Below are 20,576 nucleotides of genomic sequence, written 5' to 3' on the forward strand. Positions count from 1 at the left end.
TTACCAGACTGGCTCAGTGAAGACGGGGGGTTGACAGAGCAATACAGATGCTCTCCAGAGCACGGAGCAGCAGCCGCCCATGCAGCCAGGCAATGAGCATTTCCCACAGCCTGGAGCCGAGGGGGAGGCGGCAGCTGCTGTTCCAGCTCCTCGGGGACAGGCCCTGTCAGCCAACAGCCACTTCTTACTCCCCACAGCTCAGGGTGTCGGGTTCCTCCGGTGGGGGTGTGGAGCAGCCGTTCGTTTTCCTGTCCTTTTTCTGTGCAACTGCTGACAAAAACATCCCAGACAGAGAAGCAACAGGCCAAAACACTTCCATGCATCTGCCAAAGTAGCTCAGTTGGGAGAGCATTAGACTGAAGATCTAAAGGTCCCTGGTTCAATCCCAGGCTTTGGCAGGCTCTGTCATCCTTTTTGTGCAGTGGTGGCTTGTTTTGTGGGAGCACAGCAGTGCCTGCACCCAAGGTGAGCCCCTGAGCTTGGGCTCTGCAGTAGGAAAACATAGAATGGGCTTCTGCCCCTAGTTGGCCCACCTGACCTTTAACAAGGAGAGATGGGAGCTGTCTTTCCCAACATGGCAGGAAGAGAGCAAGGCAGGGTGACCCTCAGGAATGATGCCAGAGGGCTGCTGGGCAGTGACAGGCAGGGATTGGGGATGGAAGCTCCTCTGCGCAGCTGAGCAAGGGCAGTACCAGGGAAGGGGCATCTGTAAAAGTGACCCAGCAACACCTCTCCTCCTCTGGACACCTAGAGCAGAGGCAGCTGGGAAGGGAAGGCTTAAAAGCCACAGAGCAACTGAGGTCACGGCTAGAGGACAGCAGGACCATGCCTATGTGTGGCCTTCAGACAGGCACAAAAACTCCCAGCCAGGCTGCTCCCTGCCATGCCAAACACCCACTTTCTTTGGCAAGTCAGGAAGGGCAAAGCCTAGACTGGAAGCACCTGGGGCTCATGTCCCAGCCTTTGTGACGCCCAACCCCCAACTCCTTCCCGGGGCTCTAGCTGAAGCCGGAGCATTGGCTGGAGCAGCCAAGAAGAGGTTCCAGTCCTGCAAGGAGCAGGACATTCAGCACAACAGTAAAATTGCAGAAACACAACCACCAAAGGATTTAAACCCTCAATTTTCTGATCCACACTCAGAAGCCTTATCCATTAGGCCACATGGAAACATGAGAAAAACCTCTCCAAGCACTTCTTTGGAAAAGGCGACATTGTGTTTCTCAGGTCATCTGCTGAGGGGGGCTGAGACTCTCTGGGCACAAGAAGTCGAGTTCCCAGTGACACGTGAGACTTAATTCTATGGGTCTAGGTGAAGGGTTTTGGCAGGGAGGCTCAGGCATGGGGGATTGGGGTGCAGCGGACGGACCGGCTGTCTAGGTGTGGAGATTCAGTTGCACTGAGGCACAGGAGGGAGGAGGAGGAGGAATCCTGCTGACAGGCAGTGGCTGTGAAGAAATAGAGGAGGGGTTCCTGGAACTTTTTTTGCCTTTCTTTTGCCTGCCTGCTCGCTCTTGTGCTGAACTGTGAAGATATTGTTCAACAAGCCCAGGTAGCTCAGCTGGTAGTACATCAGGCTCTTAATCTGAGGGTCCGGGGTTCAAACCCCTGTCTGGGCGCTCAGCTTTTAAGTTGCCTTGTGTGCCAGGAGCCAAATGATTCCTGGTGCTGTCCACCAGCCACGTGCGGATTCCCAGAAGCTGTGGCCATTTCCTGGAAAGGTTCCTTTCCTCAGGAATCAGGAGAGAGGCCACATCCACAGGAGCAGGCCTAGAACAGGCAGTCTCTGGCTGCCAGGAAGGGCTGTGGGGCCAGGTGCTGAGAAAGCCCAGAGGGGGAGCAGCAGAGATGGGGGAAGAGAGACAGAGAAGCAATGAGGACAGAGCACAAGTGTACAGGGGGTTCAGGTCTGGCTATTGTGGGGAACTTCCCTGGTTTATACATGACCCTGGTGCAATTGGCTGGTGGAAGGATCTGAGTCCCCACCCCCCTACCCAGAGGCTGCCTGACCCCAAGGAGGCTCTTTCTACTCTCCTGTGTGGCAGAGACCTCGTAACCCCAACAAGGCTGGGCCCAGGAATCCTGGGGGGTTTGATGACCCCCAATCTTGTCATGATCACTTGAACAGGGCTACAGTGTCCCCACTCTGGGCACTTCCCTGACCCACTCCTCATTGCATGTGCTTCAAGCGAACACCATTTATTACCCAGCAATCAATGTAAAACATAAGGGAAGATGGGAAAGGAAAACACGTCACCCTGTTCTGTGGCGCAGGGAGATCACAACCAGCGTCTCTGGAGGGTCAGGGCAGGTCACAGTCTCTCCCTCACATGTCCCAGGCCTCCTCCCCAGGCCCTGGCTGTGCTGCAGGGACACCACGGGCTGGACACTTGCTCTGGCAGTGGCCACGTGCTCTAGGTGACAGGCCCCTTGTTCCCAGTGTCAGCCCCCATGTAGGGGATATGATTCCCCCACCCCCAAAAGTCTGGCCTGCAAGATCTCTTGACGGGTGGCATCTCCTTGCACTGGGCCTTCTGCCCAGGGTCCCCCTCGCTCTCCCACGCTGCTCACTGCACCCACCTCCAGCCCCAGTGCTGCTGCGGCTCTGCCTCCAGCTCCCTGGGCTGCTCCTCTGGCTCCGCTTGCTGCAGCTCTTCTCCCAGCACAGATCTGCTCCCTGGGCAGCTTCTACAGCTCGTGCTGCTGCGGCTCGGCTCGCAGCACAGATCTGCTCTGGTTCTCCCTGGCTGGTGCAGCTCTGCTCCCCGGCTCTTCTCCGGGCTCCTGCTCTCTCCTTAGCTCTGCCCCACTCTGGCCCAGGCAGTTCCAGCTCCCACGGAGGATGGGACCCCCTGGCCTGGTGACTCCCTCATTACACTGCTTGGCCTGTCAGTCCGGCTAACATGGAGCTTTGGCCTCTCCCCATTGCCCCTGGGGACTGTCAGTCTCAGGGTCCTGATTTCCCATTGGCCCTTCCCCCTTCTATTGGTGCTGGGAACTAGCCCACCCCACACACACACACACTAAGTTTTAGTAAGGGGCCAACAGTCCCTTACACAAGCCAGCTCCGTGAGGGTCACTGATGTGCAGAGAAGGCAATATGAGCTGGTCCCATGGTGTAAAGGGCAGTACTCAGGACTCTGAATCCTGCAATCTGAGTTCAAATCTCAGTGGGACCTTGTGGTGAAGCCCTGGAGCTCCCAGTGCTCAACTTTCCTGTCTCCAGCTGTGCAAGAGCCAGTCTCCCCCCTCCAGCTGGGTGACTCACCCACTGGAGCCAGGTCTTGGGTTGTGATGGCCACAATGGGTTGGGGCTCTAGAACATGTTACCCTGATGCCTGTGGTTTGACCAGGTGGTTGGGGTTCTTGCTGCTTCACATGAGGCCCACAAGTTTGGCCATTTCACTTGCAGCGACACGTTACCTCTTGCCCACATGGCATTTAAAGGAAGGAGGGCCAGGGCCAGGCTTCATAGTCAGGGCTAGGCAGGAGGGAGGCAGAGTCCCAGGCTGGAGCCCAACACACTTCTCCTCCTCTGGGCACCTGGAGCAGAGGCGGCTGGTGCTGACAGCTCCAAGGGAAGGCTTAAAAGCTACAGAGCAAATGAGGGCAGGGCCAGAGGAGGAGAGGACCATGGCCAGCAGACAGCCACAAAGACACCCGGCCAGCCTGCTCCCTGCCCAGGGGTGGCAAAGGGATAGACAGGTGGGGTGCATGGATAGAAGAGGCAGCGAGCCTAAAATCTCGCTGCCTCTTCTATCCATGTGGGGTCTAGTAGTCAGAGCAGGGGAGGGGGGTTGGTGGTCAGAATTCCTGGGTTCTATCTCCAGCCCTGGGAGGGGAGTGGGGGCCAGTGGTTAGAGTGTGTGTCGGGGGGAGAGCAAATATTGGGACAGTCCCGATAAAATCAGGATGTCTGGTCACCCTACGTCAGGCTTCAAGTTAAGAATCATTTCCCCTTCCCGCTCTGTGGGAGGGGAGACTTTTAAACGCGCTCTCTGTGCGACTGCACATGGATAAGCAAAGAGAACAAACCCCCAATCCCCCCTGTGCTTTGGGAGCCAGGTTTGTGGTGGGAATCCTGTAGTTCAGATGACTTCACGCCTGGGCATTGGGATTCTTTACCAGTTTCTCTGGCATTGGGGCAGTTTTGTGTTTGCAGCTGTGATGGCCGAGTGGTTAAGGCGTTGGAGTTGAAATCCAATAGGGTTCCCCTACGCAGGTTCAAACCCTGCTCTCAGTAAGGCCTGTGTTTTAGCCAGTCTCTCACCCGGGCAACACCTCTGTACAACCCCCTGAGACACTCTCAATTCTCTCCACACCCCAAGTAAATTCTGTTCTGCTCCTTTCATCGAGATGCCTGGGATACCACCTCACACTGTGTTGTTGAGGGGTTGGGCAAATTCTCAGCACCTGAAGCCTCTGCCACTCACCTGGTGCCCCATAGATCAGCCATAGCCCTGGTTCTGCTCCTCTCTCTAGGGTGTGAAAGGAGCCAAGTCAGCGACTACATGGGAGCTACGGGGCTGCAGAACCAACAGAGAGAAAAAAAGGTGCTCAGTGCCCACTGGCAGCCAGCTCCCCCCCACCCACTACAGGCCTTGCTGACAAGCTCCTCACACTTGCCAGTGATCAGCTGTTCAGTGGGGTGCAGGAGGCGCTGGGGGGCGAGGGGAAGGAGCAGGGAGAGTGGGAGAGGGAGAGGAATGGGGCAGGAAGGTGCAGGGCGGGAAGAGATGGGACAGGGGTGGGGGCTTGGGGGAAGGGGTGGCGGGGGGGGCAGGGCCGGGGGAGGAAAGGGGGGATTTGTCCCATACCCTGGATCCCTCTAGGGCCGGCCCTGAAGGGAAGCACCGACTATCACAGTGACAATACAACTGACCAGCCTTGCGGGGGAGGCTGAGGGAGATCCGCACTCACCAGGTCTCTTCTCTCCCCCATGGTGAGCCAGACACTGCTCTCTCCTGGCTCTCACTCTAGCAGCTGGACGCCAAGGAGCTATTTCCCCACAGGAAGTGCATCGAGTGCCCCTGTGGTGCTGGGGGGGGCTGGCGCTGCTTCTGCCTGTGGGGCTGGCAGGGGGGCTGATGTCTGCACAGACTCTCAGCTGCCAGGCCGGAGGGGGCACTTGGGACCTTACCAGACTGGCTCAGTGAAGACGGGGGGTTGACAGAGCAATACAGACGCTCTCCAGAGCACGGAGCAGCAGCCGCCCATGCAGCCAGGCAATGAGCATTTCCCACAGCCTGGAGCCGAGGGGGAGGCGGCAGCTGCTGTTCCAGCTCCTCGGGGACAGGCCCTGTCAGCCAACAGCCACTTCTTACTCCCCACAGCTAAGGGCGTCGGGTTCCTCCGGTGGGGGTGTGGAGCAGCCGTTCGTTTTCCTGTTCGCACTCCTCTGCGGTGTGAAAATCGGGGAGGGGAGGCAGAAGCCCCACTTCCCTCCCGAAATGATGCCCAGTGGGGGAAGCCAGGACAACAGGGTGGGGCGGCAAGTGGTGGCCAGACTCTCACCGCCAGGGTCTAGTCTAGCTCAGGGTCCAGCTCAACTTCCTCCCCGCGCCACTGGCCCCCAGTCCCCTTCCACCACCAGGTCAACCCGGCCACTAGGGCAGGAATGGGGTGAGGCAGCAAGTCAAGCTGAGCAAGGCAGGCAAAAGCGAGTCTTGTCTTCATGGGCCGCTCCCAATGACGTCCTTTTTGTGTGCAACTGCTGCAAAAACCTCCCAGGCAGAGAAGCAACAGGCCAAAATACTGCTATACAGCTGCCAAAGTAGCTTAGTTGGGAGAGCGTTAGACTGAAGATCTAAAGGTTCCTGCTTCAATCCCAGGCTTTGACAGGTTCTTTCATTCTCTTTGTACAGGGGGGCAGCTTGTTCTCTGGCAGCCCAGTGGTATTTGCACCCAACGTGAGCAGAGCTGCTGTGGGACAAAGCAATTTTGGGGGCCCCTTCCATTAAAAAAAGTTGCAATGTATTCTCATGGGGCCCCTGTGGGGCCTGGAACAAACTTCCCCACTTGCCTCCCCTCTGGGTGGCACTGAAAGCGTGTCTCTGATCTTGGGCTCTGCAGTAGGAAAACATAGAATGGGCTTCTGCCCCTAGTTGGCCCACCTGACCTTTAACAAGGAGAGATGTGAGCTGTCTTTCCCAACATGGCAGGAAGAGAGCGAGGCAGGGGGACCCTCAGGAATGGTGCCAGAGGGGCTGCTGAGCAGTGACAGGCAGGGATTGGGGATGAAAACTCCTCTGCACAGCTGAGCGAGGGCAGTACCAGGGAAGGGGCATCTGTGAAAGTGGCCATGTGCAAGGTGGCAGGGATTTGGGGGCCCAGGAGGAGGCACTTGATGTTCAGTGTCTTGGAGCAGCTGGACTTAGCCATGGTGGGTGTTCAGGAAATGCACATTAACAACTCTAGGGTAGCTCAATAGGCAGAGGGTGATTGGAGGAAGGGCCTCCTGGCCAGGGAAGAACGATGGGGCTGGAGTCTTGTTTTTCACATTCGCAGTGCAAGTACAGAAGGTGGTGGAGCTCCAACCAGGGAGGGCATTGCTGGTGGGCTTTGTGCTCTGTGGCACTGGTTACTGCTATATTAGTGTGTATGGTCCCCAGTTAAGGCATGAGAGGGAAGATCAAAGGCTCCCTTCCTCTGGACTGCATGATGTTTGGTGTTGGGGGGGGCAGATTTTAATTATGTCAGCCGGCCTGAGCACCGCTGGTCCCGTTTTCCCAACCATCAGAGGAAACATTTTTACAATGAGCACTACCTGGCGCAGGTCTGTAGTGAGGTCGGCTTAGAGGAGCTCACTCCAGCCACAGAGGGGGTTCACCTTTCTGCGGGGACAGACCAGGACTCGCACTGACCGGATTTATGCTCAGCTTTTGTGTCTTTAGCATGTTGCTTCTCAGATTCTTTCTTGGCCTGACTTGTTACACTTTGGCACTTAACAGGCCAGAGTTTGTGCACCTTCCTATTATCCTCACTAGGATCTGATTTACAAATTTTGAGGAATGACTTTTTGCCTCTAATGGCCTCCATTACTCTGCCGTTTACCTAGAGTGGTGTTCTGCTGGTCCTCCTATTGTCGTTTCTGATTTAGGGCAAACGTTTCATCTGAGCCTCTAATTGCAGTGTTTTTAAACGGTCTGCATGCTGCTTGCAGGCACCTAACAGTTGTGACAGCAGCTCCTTTTAATTCCATTCTAACCATCTGTACTTATGCCGATAGGTCGACTTTAGGTCTTTAACTTTGAGCGGTAGCTGAGAAAATGGTAAATCGGGCAGAAACCCATTTGACAAACCTCTTCATTTACTTGTTATTTCCTGACTTAGTCATTCATTGCCTTTTCCTTATTTCCTGGGTGAGGCGGCGGCCTGCCAGGGAGCTCCCCGGCACCTCTGGCTGCCTGGGCTGAAGGCAAGAGGCAGGCCTGGGGGTGGTGAGGGCCTCCTGTCCCGGAATGAGGCTGCAGTGCTTCCTGGTCCCCTTTTCCCACCACCCCGGCAGGCGGCTGCTGCGGGAGAACACGAGGGAGGCTCTCGGGGCGCTAGGCAGCGCTGTGTGTGTGGCTGTCAGGGGAAAGAGCCGAGGCTCCCGACTCGACCTGCCATTGACTCGCGTGGCTCTGCGCGCCGTCAGACGGGGCGGGGCGGGCCAGGCTGCGGACGTGACTCAGGCTTGGGCCGCATGGCCGCGCTTTCCTGACGAGGCATGAGGCAGGCCAAGAGCTTTGCACAGCCTACAGGGAAGTGGGAGGGAGGCGTCTTTGAGCCGGCATGTCTCCTCCGCTTCTCCCTTGCCGCTTGGGCGGAGGCGGGAAGGGAGCGAAATGTTCCCGGCTGAAGGTTTTGCGCTCGGCCTTGAGGATTAAACCTGAGGCTCTGGCATGGCTGCTGGGAGATGCGCTTTTGCAGCGCGGCCCCGACACTCTTGTAGGCAGCAGGTGAATCCACTGTGTCCAGGAGGGAGCCTTCAACGTGGCAAAAGGGGGACATCACGGCTCCCAGCAGACCTTGAGGAGCCCACAAGGAGCCTTCAGTGGCAGCCCTGGGGGAGCATAACCCCCCCTCCTTTCCATTAACAGCTGCACTCACTGACCCATGATACCAGAGAGACACCTACCAGCAGCTGGTTTGCCAGGGCCGCTGCCCAGCACCCTGCAGTGCTTCCTGCCAGTGCCAGAGCTGACCAGGCACTAGCCTGGAGCCAGGGCCGCTAGGCGCTGCTGAAGAAAAGCCAGCAGAGGGACACAGTGGAAGCGTCCTGTGCCCATCACACAGAGGTTGATTAATCAAAACCCTCTTCTGCCAGCACCAGGCCTCCTGCTTCTTACACTGGGCCTGCAAGCGAGGGGGCGGCTGGCACGGTGCCAAGAGTCTAACCTGTGAGGCAGGAGGCGGCTGACGCCCGCAGCCTGCTGGGGAGCTCCCAGAAGCTTTAAGGGACAGAGACTCCTCAATGCCCTTAGTAACAAGGGTTTGAGGGTCACCGAGGCCAGTAAGGGGGTCACTGTGTCGGCCTTATAACCCTGGGTGTCAGGTCACTGTGCAGCTTTGATCTAGAGCTCGGATCCCAACAACTGACCAGCAGCCCACAGCCCTCCCCTGGGTCTGCCCCACCTGGTTACTCTTTACAGGCCGACCTTACCCCCCTTCCAGCCCCGGATTCGCCCCCTAATCATCCTACTGCCACTCAGAGCCACAGCCGTGGAGGTGCTGAAGGAGGGAGGGGTGACGCTAGGGTGGGGTTCTTCTCTAAAGATGGCTGGCAGAAAGGTGGTGCTCAGCTCTGTCAGCCACCTGCCCAGTTGCCTCGCTGCCAGGGGATGCAGACATTTCTCGAAGGCACATAAAGGGGCTATTTAGTGTTGAAGCAAATGCGAGGAATGTGCATTTATGAGAGGAAATTTCCATCTCTTCAACAGCTGTACATCAGGGCTCCAGTGGCCTAATGGATAAGGCATTGGCTTCCGAAGCCAGAGATTGTGGGTTCAAGTCCCATCTGGGGTGAAGATCTACTTCTTTCCTCTATATTGCAAGGAAAGGGCCTTATTTTCAACCAGGAAGCTGGGAGATGTTTCTTTGTTTGAGCACAAAGTCCTGGATCTTGGGAACAATCACCAAGGATATTAGAAGGCTCAGTCTGGTGACCTAATGGATGCAACCACACACCCCCATCCCAGGGCAGCCCCATCTGAGAACCAGGATCCATGGAGCAACATTCCCCTCCTGCCCTGACAGGTGGGCTGTGCAGATGATGGTGGAGGGCAGCAGGAGGGGAGGTTGCACTAGCGCTGCCTGGGCTGTATCTGCACCAAGGATAAATGGGAGGGGTCATGCAGCCTGTGCCTGACACTCCACAGTGCTACATTCACTCCAGGAACAAGTCAAATCCTGCACCAAGGGTGGTGAATTCCCATGTGAGCACACAGTGCCCCTGTGCACCACACATGCTGCACACACATCAACTACAGCAAAAGAGACACAAACTGCACACTGAGGAGACAGCTGGTTTGTTTCCAGGTTGCTTTTATTTCCAAAAGTACTGAGGTGTGATCTCTCTTCTTTGTCCATAGGCAGAAACGCAATGGAGGAGAATCTCACATCCCTGAGCTGCCAGGTGACAGTGGCAGGAAGAAAACGCACTGCAATGAAATTTAAAAAACACTCATAAATAATTTAACAATGAGAAGTAATTAAATAAAAAAAAATCCAATGGACACACATGCTGGTGGCTTGTTCCCACCCCAGAGAGCGAGGGGCAGGGAGTGTGTGAAAGGCAGGTAGTTAAGTCTGAGGGAGCATATTCATATTTCATACAAGTTAAAGAAATTATAGCAGACAGCTACAAAATACTCCATTTGGTAACATCACTACAGAATATATAAATCTACAAGCAATACAGCCATACACAGGGTGTCCACTTAATACCAGAGTTCCCACGGCCAAATAGCTGGAAGTGCCTTCACAGTCACTGCTAAACGAAACAACATTGTGCAGAACCAAGAGCAGCCCTGCTGTGCTGTTAGGAAGCCTGCAGGAGACTCAGCAAATCAATCTATGATTCTGTGCTTCTGCTTAGTAGTTACCAAGTGTGATCAATGGAAGCGGGGGGGAGGGTTGCTCCCTGTTTTGGACACCCAGCCAGCCAGTAGCTATAAAATCTCTCAGAGGCCTGGTCTACACTATGACTTTAGGTTGAATTCAGCAGCGTTACCTCGATTTAACCCTGGACCCATCCACACGACAAAGCCCTTTTTTTCAAATTAAAGGGCTCTTTAAATCGATTTCTTTACTCCACCTCCGACGAGGGGATTAGCACTGAAATCGGCCTTGCTGGGTCAAATTTAGGGTAGTGTGGACACAATTCAATGGTCTTGGCCTCCGGGAGCTATCCCAGAGTGCTCCATTGTGACCGCTCTGGACAGCATTCTCAACTCAGATGCACTGGCCAGGTAGACAGGAAAAGGGTCGCAAACTTTTTAATTTCATTTCCTGTTTGGCCAGCGTGGCGAGCTGATCAGCACAGGTGACCCTGCAGAGCTCATGAGGAGCATATCAGCATGATGTGCACATTGCCCGGCCCGTACTTTGTGAGAAGTCTATGACCATGTCTATGTCCTCATCACTCTCGTCACCGCACTGCTGTTGCCTCCTTGCCTGGTTTTGCTTTTGCAGCTTCTGGTTCTGCACTGAGAAAAGGTGTGAAACAATTGTCTGCTGTTGCTCTGATGGAGGAAGGGGCGACTGACAACATAGCTTACAGGGAATTAAAATCAACAAAAGGGGTGGCTTTGTATCAAGGAGAAACACAAACAACTGTCATACAGAATGGCCCCCTCAAGGATTGAACTCAAAACCCTGGGCTTAGCAGGCCATTGATTTCACAAAACAAATCAGGTCAATTTCTTGTTTTGATCCATCTAGCTTTTACATCTTAGGCTGGTAGCAAATGGTGCAGTATAACTGTTAGTCATCATCATCTCCTAGGTGCTTGGCAGAAGATGGGAATGACCTGGCTGAGTCACTCCTTTGTCTGCCCAGGTGCCCCAACTGATTTCACTGAGATCAGCAAAAAGAGCACCTAGGATGATTATGGCTACTAATCATAACACACACCTTCTGCTGCCAAAAGGCAATGAGCTGCTGCGGTGTAGCAATGCAGTCCCATGTCTGCCAGAATCCAGGAGACGTACGTTGATGGTGAGCTGAGCGGGCTCCATGCTTGCCGGGGTATGGCGTCTGCTCAGGTAACCCAGGAAAAAAGGTGTGAAATGATTGTCTGCTGTTGCTTTCATGGAGGGAGGGAGAGAGAGGGGGATCTGATGACATGTACCCAGAATCACCCACGACACTGTTTTTGCCCCATCAGGCATTGGGATCTCAACCCAGAATCCCAATGGCGGAGACTGCAGGAACTGTGGGGTAGCTACCCACACCTACCCAAATTGCAACGCTCCGGAAGTCGACGCTCGCCTCGGTACTGTGGACGCAGTCCACTGACTTAATGCACTTAGAGTCCTTTGTGTTGGGACACAAACAATCAACTGTATAAAAACAATTTCTAAAAAACTAACTTCTATAAATGTGACCTAATTTCATAGTGTAGATAGACCCCAAGACACTTGATCACAGCCTTGGATAGGCTAAGAGACTACTTACACTTTGGACTGGTCTACACTGGGGCAGGGGGGTGTCAATGTAAAATACACAACTTCAGCTACAGGAACAGTGTAGCTGAAGTTGATATATCTTATTTTGGATTATCTCCTGTTGTCACAGCACAGGATTGACAGCTGTGGCTCCCCCATCCACTCCACTTCCACCTCTTACCCTAGTAAAGTTTCAGAGTCAACAAAAGCACATTTGGGGATTGATTTATTACATCCAGACAAAACACAACAAACCCAAGCCCAAGCAATCAATTGTCACCCACCAACCCAGGGGATAGTGTGAATATACCCTTTGATCAAGGATCAACTGAAACATATTTGGGTATTGATTTATTATAGCTAAACAAGACACAATAAATCAAAGCCCAATGGACCAATACCCCTAAGTCAGTGGGAATATATCCTTTGATCTGAGCTCTAAAGAGCCAAGCATCAATGCTGACACCCTTGGATGTTACACAGCACCTCTGCCCCCACCACTTTTTACCTTGCCATGACGAGCTCCCGGACACGCACCAAACACCATTCACATGACTTTGAGAACTAGGTAACTCTAAGTGAGGATCACTTCACAGAAATGACGCCAATGGAGAACTTCAAAGCAAGAACTATTAAGGCACAATTCTGTTCAAAGCCAGAGAAGTCTTTCAGCCTCCTTCCTCTTGCTGGTTTCTCTACACTCCTAGTTTGCACAAACCCACCCACTGACCTGCGACTAGCAATCTCTCACTGCTAACTCTTATAGGAAAACAGGCCAAAGAAAGTGTATGCAAGCGCTATACCGCAGCCCCACTGCTCTTTTCGGTTCCTTCCCACAGAACTTTTGCTCCATACCAGTCCAGTTCCTTGCTGTTGCTTGTCTAACCGCTGAATGCATGTGCTATACCGTACCCTGAGCTGATTCCTGACTTTTGTGCTCAATACAGTTTTGCCTGTCTATGTCTTCGTGGTGCAATGGGTCAGTGCGTTCGGCTGTTAATTGAAAGGCTGGTGGTTCGAGCCCACCCAGGGACTATGATAAGCCTGTCTTGCTTCCCTGATGCCTATGGGGAGCCTCAAAAGTCCTGTTTTGCTGCCTCTTGGCCTCAGTGCTTTCAGCTGGTGGTCCGAAGAGCAGGCTGGATGCCATTCAGAAACCCATCTCCCAGCAGCCACGCCAGAGACTCAGGCTTAATTCTCAAGGCCGAGCACAGAAACTTTCAGCCGGGATCATTTCGCTCCCTTCCCGCCTCCGCCCAAGTGGCAAGGGAGAAGCGGAGGAGACAGGCCGGCTCAAAGACGCCTCCCTCCCACTTCCCTGTATGCTGTGCAAAGCTCTTGGCCTGCCTCATGCCTCGTCAGGAAAGCACGGCCATGCGGCCCAAGCCTGAGTCACGTCCGCAGCCTGGCCCGTCCCGGCTGATGGCGCGCAGTTGGGAGCCTCGGCTCTTTCCCCTGACAGCCACACACACAGCGCTGCCTGGCATCCCGAGAGCCTCCTACACCAGCAACCGCCTGCTGGTGTGGGTGGGAAAAGGGGACCAGGAAGCACTGCAGCCTCATTCCGGGACAGGAGGCCCTGGCCACGCCCAGGCCTGCCTCTTGCCTTCAGCCCAGGCAGCCAGAGGTGCCGGGGAGCTCCCTGGCAGGCCACTGCCTCAGCCACCTCATGGCCCAGGCTCTTGGTGCTCTGCTGGTCATCGCCTCACTTGAAGGCCCAGAGGGAAAAGAAACAAGCCCATGCATAGCAGAGGATGGTTTTGAGCCATCAACTTCTGGGTTATGGGCCCAGCACGCTCCTGCTGCGCCACTCTGCTGGCTTTTAACTTGCTTGCTACCCAGCTGCCACTGTCCGGATTAGTGCCTTACAAGCTCTCGCACTGGCAGGCAGCTGTGCAGGCTGCAAGGCAGCTGCCCTGTAACAGGATTTTACAGCTTATAGAGGGTAAAAGGGATCTATTTGGGGTTTGGACCCCATTGGGAGCTGGGCAGCCGGTTTAAGATCGGGTGGCGTAAGGAATACATAATCTGCAATAGCCCCGACTGGGGGTAAAGAGCTTCGGTGTGTGGAAGGGTGCAGGGTTAATTCGGTTTAACACTGCTAAATTTGGTATAAACGCATAGTGTAGAGCAGGCCTAATGGGGATCTCTGGGGAACAGACGTCATTGCTTTAAGAGCGGATTGCTTACTGTGTACATCTCTTCTGAAGCACGTCAGCACCTTCAGCTCTTGCAATGCCTCCTGCTTGTGCATAACTGTTCTGATGCATCATTCCTATGTAGCCAGTTCCAGTTTGTTAGTCCTGCCTCTATGAGTATGAGCTATGGAAGAAATATCTGATTGGCTGAAGGGGCGTTCCTCTGTTAGTTAGAGGAAGTGACTGGTGAAATTCGGGAAGACGTTTATTTGTAACAGAAGCTAACTTGGGCATTTAAAAAGTTTCTTCATACGTTAGGTGCAACAATGAGACATGCATACAGTGTGCTGTTTGTCAGTCTCGCTGTCTCTGTGATCATAGTGAGATTTGATGTATTAAATTACACACTGTAACCACTAAATATAGGCGCTTTAGACGTTAGACTAGCCGTGGGAGGTTGTTTTAACACAAAGTGATTGGTCTCCCTAACTGCAAAGATGAGTTAAAGTGCTCTTTCCTGATTGTAAAGTGAGTAAGCAGTAGTGCTTTGATGCAGTTGTTGTCTGTTATTGATGATTTTTCTTTCTTCCCTCTGGGGGTTGTAGAAGGGAAAGAACACAGACTGAGTGGTTAGTCTGTATAAACTACATTAAAAAACATTTTTTTGAAGTTGGTGTTTAACTTTTGTTTCTGATGTGTATATTTAGAGAAGGGATGTAGTGATTGTAACTAATATTATTGCTTCTGTATTGTGGGAGGATGTGGGTGTTTTTCAGCGAGTTTTGTAATAGCATGAGAGAAGAAAATGCAGTGTAAAATACAACAGTTTTTATGTAAACAGTTGCTTAGTTGAACCTCTAATTGCTTGAACTTCTAAGTCCACCTTTTTATGCAGTATCCCTCTCTTTTGTCCTCCCTCGTTCTAGTTTAAAGTTACAGGCTCATGGATATTAATTCTGCAAGTTCTCTCCACATTTTCTTCTTTTCTCCACCCTCTCCCTCGTTTCGAGTAGCCCCTATTTCTACCCCTAATGCTCTGCCAGTTCGTTGGTATGCAACTTTCTCGGAGCCTCTCTGAGCCCTTAGTACAGGCCGTAAGGCGGAAGTGGGGGAGGAGAAAATGGGACCCACAGAACCCCTGGCAGGTAAGGGGACTGGGAGAGCTTGACTTGGGAAGGAGAGAGGACTGGGGGAGAAGAGGCAAATAGGGGTGCACACAATCCCTACAGTGGTGGAGAGAATGGGGGCCCTGAAATGAAGCGAGGGGTTAAGTGGAGGTACACAGAACCCCTAGTCCTATGGAGATTGGAAGAACCTGGCATGGGGGGAAGGGAGGGTACACAAAGTACCCCGGCATGGGGGAATAGAGGGAACACAGAGTCCCTGCCATGGGGAAGTGGGAATGGGGGTGAGAACAGAGCCATTGGTGTGGGAAGAAGTGTGGGGAACTTGGTATGGGGAGAATAAGGGTGAGGAGATTCTCTGGTAAGGTCTGAGATTGGGGGAATTTCAGGGAGTCCCTAAAAAGAGTGGGATGGGAGAGGGCACATAGGGAGCTTGCGGGAGGGAATTGAGGGGTGCTGGGAGCCTCGGGGGTGGGCAATAAACTCGACCTGTACAAACTACAAAGTGTGCTCCCCCCACTGCTGTGAAGAACGTGGCCATCTGCTGACAAAAAGGCTGTTTGCAAAAGGTCCGATCCATTTTCTTTCGTGACCCCTTGTTTTTAAAAACGAGTCATTACGACGTTAATCAGGGTAGCCGGGGATTGGCAGTAGGGAGGGTGTCTTTGCAGGAGAAATGGCCGGCGCTTAGCTAGAGACGTGCTTTCCAAAGGGATTGTTGGAGGACGATTTTTACCATGTTTTCTTCCAATCCGGCACCGAATAGGCGGGATTGCTTGAATGCAGCTGCTGTCTGGCGCTGATGCCCGCTGCTTCTTCCCGCTGGAGAAGCAGGAGGGAGACAGCGTAGACTGGGGCGGGGTTTGTATTAAATGAATGAATGAAAAAGCTTTGAAATATAACTTTTTAAATTATGCTTTGGGAAGTTTATAACAGCTGGTTTTGTTTCTCAATCTATAGAATACTTAGTTTTCCTAGGCGTTGTTGTGAGGGGTTTGTTCATCAGCCTTTTTTTATTTGTTTGAGATGTGGGATTTTGAAAACCAGTTCAGAAATCAGTGGGAATTGAGTGCCCAGATCAGTTGTATGGCTTTGAAAATTCTCCTACAGGCAGCTTTAAGCCTTTGCCTTTTCCCGCTTTTCAGGAGAAAGAGACTGTAGTTAAATGCCTGTTACACCTCTACAGATGGTTACCGAACACGCTCCAGGGAGACGAACGTGTCCAGCACCTGACTCCGATGCCAGCTCTCTCTAGCTTCCATTCCAGACTAGTTGGCTGGGCTCACTAACAGTTATGGATATTTAGATCGCTATGAATTATGGGTGCTGCTGTTTCAAGGGGGGAAATCGTGGCGATAGACTTGCAAAACTCGAGACTTGCTGTCTCCTGGATACACCGTGCAGGGCGCTGGGGAATTGTGCTGAGAGCAGCAATTGAACCAAATCCCGCTGCTCGGCCTCCGCTTTGCAGCATGTAAATGGTTGCGGTTGCACTAGTACGATGTAGGGGCGCCGAGTTTCCACTATGCTGGGGGGCTGCCCCCCTCGGGCTCCTCCCAGGCCCTGCCCCCCCCTTTCCCCAAGGCCCCACTCCCGCATTCAACTCCTCTCCCTCCCCCCCTGTCAGCGGGCGGGAGGCGCTGGGGGAGCGCGAGGAGGGAAGGGGGCGGGGGCTGCTGCTGCTGGGCACTAATGACCCATCTGGTTCCCCCCCCCCCATGCTCCAGTCTCGGAGCAGCCAGAGGCGGCGCCTGCCCCCGGTCACGTGACACGCGGAGTCTCTAGTGCCGGGAACCGGAGGGAACCAGCTGCAGCCCCGGGCGGGCAGAGCTGCGCCGGGCCGGGCTCCGCCTGCGGGGAAACGGGCGCGGCGCCGGCACGTGGCAGAGCAGAGCCGGTGAGAGGCGGGGCCGGTTCGGGCAGTAACAGCAGGAGGGTTTGATTGGTCGGTAGGAGCTCCGCATGCTAATCAGGAGGCGTGTTTCTGTAAATAGCGACATAAACCTCTTCTAATGGCCAGTGGGCTAAAGCTGCCTCGAGTGTGCTTCATGGCATGGGGACCTGGCTTTAGATTAGTGTCCTTTAGTTCGCTGGGGGTGAAACCCGGTGTATGAAAAGACTCACCGTGGGGTAAAGCGTGTGCGTATTAGCCTGGGTTTGTAGCCGGGGGGCTTTGAAACTGTAATTTTAGGGATCATTTCTATAGTTTGTAAGTAGGAAATGATGGTTGAACGCGTCTGATTTCGCTAAGCAGAAGAGGAATTACCATGTTTCTTCTAAGCGCGAAACGAGCAGCGTGTGTTGTTTTAATGTAGCTGCTGTTTACTATTGATAAACATTCCCGCTTTTTTTCGCGAGCCGTGAGGGAGAAAACGGGGACTGAGTGAGTGGAACTTACCAAGCAAGCTTAAAAATATGTTTTGGTATTTGTTACATTAATCTATTTATAGTTTTTGCTGATAAGTCTGTTAAATGACAAAACTTAATTTGTTTTGGTAGGATTTGGAAAAGAAGTAAATTTAGTGTGAACATGGTGTTTTAAAGGTTTCTAGTTCGGTACTTACTGAAAATTTTTTAAAATTCCTTTGTGCTGTTCCATCTCTTTTTCTCTTGTAATCTATTTCAGAATTTAGGTGGGTTCCTGTGTCTGCACGTTCTCTTCCTTTTCCACTTTCTTCTCTGCTTTTCTTTTCTTCCCTTCCCATTTTTCTGGAAGCCCCTATTTTTACTCCTACTGCTCTGGCAGGGGATATGCAGTTTTCTCTTGGCCCCAAGCCCATCAGACAATCCACACAGGATCTGAGAGTTGCTGTCTGCTGGCCGTATAGTGGGTAGAGGGTGGAATGGGGAGAAAAGCGGCTCACACAGAGCCCCTGCCATTGGGGAGAATGGGGGACCTTGCTATGGGTGGAATCAAACACACAGAACCCCCTGCCATGGAGAAAGACTGGGGAACCCTGGAATGGGTAGAGGAGACAATGAAGGGCATGGGGGGGAGGGGTTTACATGAGGGATTTGCATATGTCAACATCTCCCATGCCCCACTGGGTGTTTTCCTTCCCATCTTATTTCTTCTCTTTTCTGTTACTCTCTTTTTTTCTGTCTGAGGTAAATTAAAAATCCACACCCCAGAGAGACGTAGCTGAGCTGACCTAAACCCTCCTACAGTAACTCCTCACTCAAAGTCGGCCTGGTTAACGTTTCGTTATGTTGCTGATCAATTAGGGAAAATGTTTATTTAAAGTTGTGTAATGCTCCCTTCTGTTGGGGACTTTAACCCCAACAGCGAAATTCGTTGTCTGATTCCAGAGAGACAGGCAACACCAGCAAGGTCCGATTAAAAGCCATTTATTGACAAGTGCACGCATCAATAAAGGGCAGCTTGTTTTTAGTGAGAACCAGCCAGCACTTTACAGCTTAGTATTAGCCTATATAGACAGTTTTATTACATTATACATTACTTACTTGAGCAAAACCCACCCCCCTTTGTTTAACAACTTAAAACTAGACACTTTTAATATACACACATGCCTAGACTTTATGTTTACAACTTTAGATTATTAATTATATTTTAACAACACCCAAAAGTTAGAAATACAGGGGAGTTTTAAACAAACCTATAACTTAACCAAAGAGTTAGAATTTGAACCGTGGGATGCTAGAGTTTTTTATTAGTTCTTCAAACACTGTCCTTAGCACAGCTAATGGTATGCCAGGAATGCAATCCCTGGCTTATTTTAGGCTTATCTCACGTTTTCCAGGGCTCTGTAAAACAATGCTGCTTTTTAGTACTTTTTCACTTTGGGATTACCCAGAAACCTCTGTTAGCCTGACTTCAGTCAGGTTGGCATAACTGGCTTTGTGCTACATTTTTATTTAGGCCTAACACTTCTAATGTTGTTTGGCAGCTGCCTGCTTTGTCTACTGCTTGCAGGAAGAGCAGCCCGTTGCAGCTAGCTGAGGGGGGCTTGGGACCAGGATGGACCGGCAGCCCCCTATCAGCTCCCCACTCCCTTAACTTCCCTGTGCTGCAGCTGTCTCCAGTTCAGCTGTGCCCCTCCCCCCACTGCCATGTGCTGCTCCTGCCCTCTGCCTTGGAGCTGCTCCCCCAGACTCCTGTTTGCTGTGCCGGGGGGAGGGAAGGAAGAGGGGGGGCTAATGTCAGGGTGCCCCCTACCTCCTGCTCCTGTACCCCACTTACCCCATCTTCCATAGAGCAGGGCTCAGGAGGGAGACAGCTTGCAGCAGCTGGGGTCTCAGCAAGCTGATCTAATTAACAAGGCAGTGTACTTAAGGGAAATGTGCATATCTCCCTCCATTCCTGCTGCCTTGCAGAGTGAGAGAGTTAACCCTTGAGGGCTCAGCCAATTGCTAGTTCATCATTTAGCAGCAAGGGAAATATCCCACCTTCTGACTCCTCTACCTCAACCAAGCTTCACAATCATCATCACTGTGTATCAGTATTAAATTGTTTGTTTAAAACTTATACTCTTTTGTCTGGTGAAAAAAAATTCCCTGGAACCTAACCTAATAGTCTGGTTTCTTTCATAATCTGAAGTGGATTAAGCATCTAAATCCTTCTACTCCTCTCTCCTCCCCCTCAAATGTGAAGGGGAACAGCCTCAACCTTTTGTCTTATTCTGCTTTGTAGGAGAAAGATGCTCTATGTAAATAGTCATGATCCATGCAGGTTAATTCTTATGCTGAATGGCGGGTAGGAGAGGGTATAAATCATTGGAGACTCTTGCCCCACTCCCTGTGTGGCCTGTGTTTTTCTTTGTTTTAAAATGAGACTGTCTAGTTTTTATGTAAATATATTTGGGGGGTTTCACTCATATTTATATTGCTATGAATTTCATGTGCTCTTGTCTCACAGCAGACAGGGGGGAAAAGCCTGTGGCAATGGACTTTGCAAAATTATAGACTAGTGATTCTCAACCTGTGGCCCAATCAACAGCTGCGGCCGATGTGGCATCCTCAGGGCCATACAGGTAGAATATAGTGTGTGGATTCTGCTCACGTAACACAGAGAAAGTTGCCTATGCAGCTCACAATAGTAAATAGGGTCAGACCAGAAGATATCTTCTTTCCAAGTGGGAATTGTGCAGGGAGAAACAACAGACCTAGTGCAGCTGTGTTGCCACTGTCTACTAGCACTGAAATGGTTCACAATGCCTTGGTTCAAGCGGCACCAGTTCTAAAAGTAAGGGTGATTTAGTGCTGTGGTTCTCAAACAGGGGTATCCAATGGTTTTCCAGGGGGTACATCAACTCATCTAGATATTTGCCTAGTTTTACAACAGGCTACATAGAAAGCACTAGCAAATTCATAACAAATTAAAATTCATACATTGATTTGTTTCTACTGTTCTCTATAATATACACTGAAATGTAAGTACAATACTTATATTCAAGTGATTTATTTTTATAAATATTGCATCTGATTATGTAAGCCAGTAGTTTTTAAGTGAGGTAAAACTTGGGGGTATGCAAGAGAAATCAGACTCCTGAAAGGGGTACAGGTGTCTCGAAAGGTTGAGAGCCACTGATTTAGTGCAGGTACCACCGGTAACATAGAACCCTGCAAAAACTTCTAGTGCAGATGAATTTGAGAGCAAGCCAGAGAGAAACAGCTGCGGAGCATGCTAGAAAGGGCTGACCTGTCCG

General features: G+C 51.9%; 4 non-coding genes and 1 pseudogene across 4 annotated transcripts; all 5 read left to right on the forward strand.

The window, feature by feature from the left end:
• Positions 1-325: 325 nt before the first annotated feature.
• TRNAF-GAA lies at positions 326-398 on the forward strand. Its single transcript has one exon. It is a non-coding gene; the product is annotated as a tRNA-Phe (tRNA).
• A 3,760-nt stretch (positions 399-4,158) lies between these two features.
• TRNAS-UGA lies at positions 4,159-4,240 on the forward strand. Its single transcript has one exon. It is a non-coding gene; the product is annotated as a tRNA-Ser (tRNA).
• A 4,693-nt stretch (positions 4,241-8,933) lies between these two features.
• Positions 8,934-9,006, forward strand: TRNAR-CCG. The gene has a single exon. It is a non-coding gene; the product is annotated as a tRNA-Arg (tRNA).
• Positions 9,007-14,225: 5,219 nt separating this feature from the next.
• Positions 14,226-14,417, forward strand: LOC120376607 (annotated as a pseudogene).
• Positions 14,418-17,085: 2,668 nt separating this feature from the next.
• On the forward strand, positions 17,086-17,293 carry LOC120375928. The gene has a single exon (XR_005586862.1). It is a non-coding gene; the product is annotated as a small nucleolar RNA U3 (small nucleolar RNA).
• Positions 17,294-20,576: the final 3,283 nt, after the last annotated feature.

This window comes from Mauremys reevesii, linkage group 12, assembly GCF_016161935.1.
Source record: "Mauremys reevesii isolate NIE-2019 linkage group 12, ASM1616193v1, whole genome shotgun sequence".
Lineage (NCBI taxonomy): Eukaryota > Metazoa > Chordata > Testudines > Geoemydidae > Mauremys > Mauremys reevesii.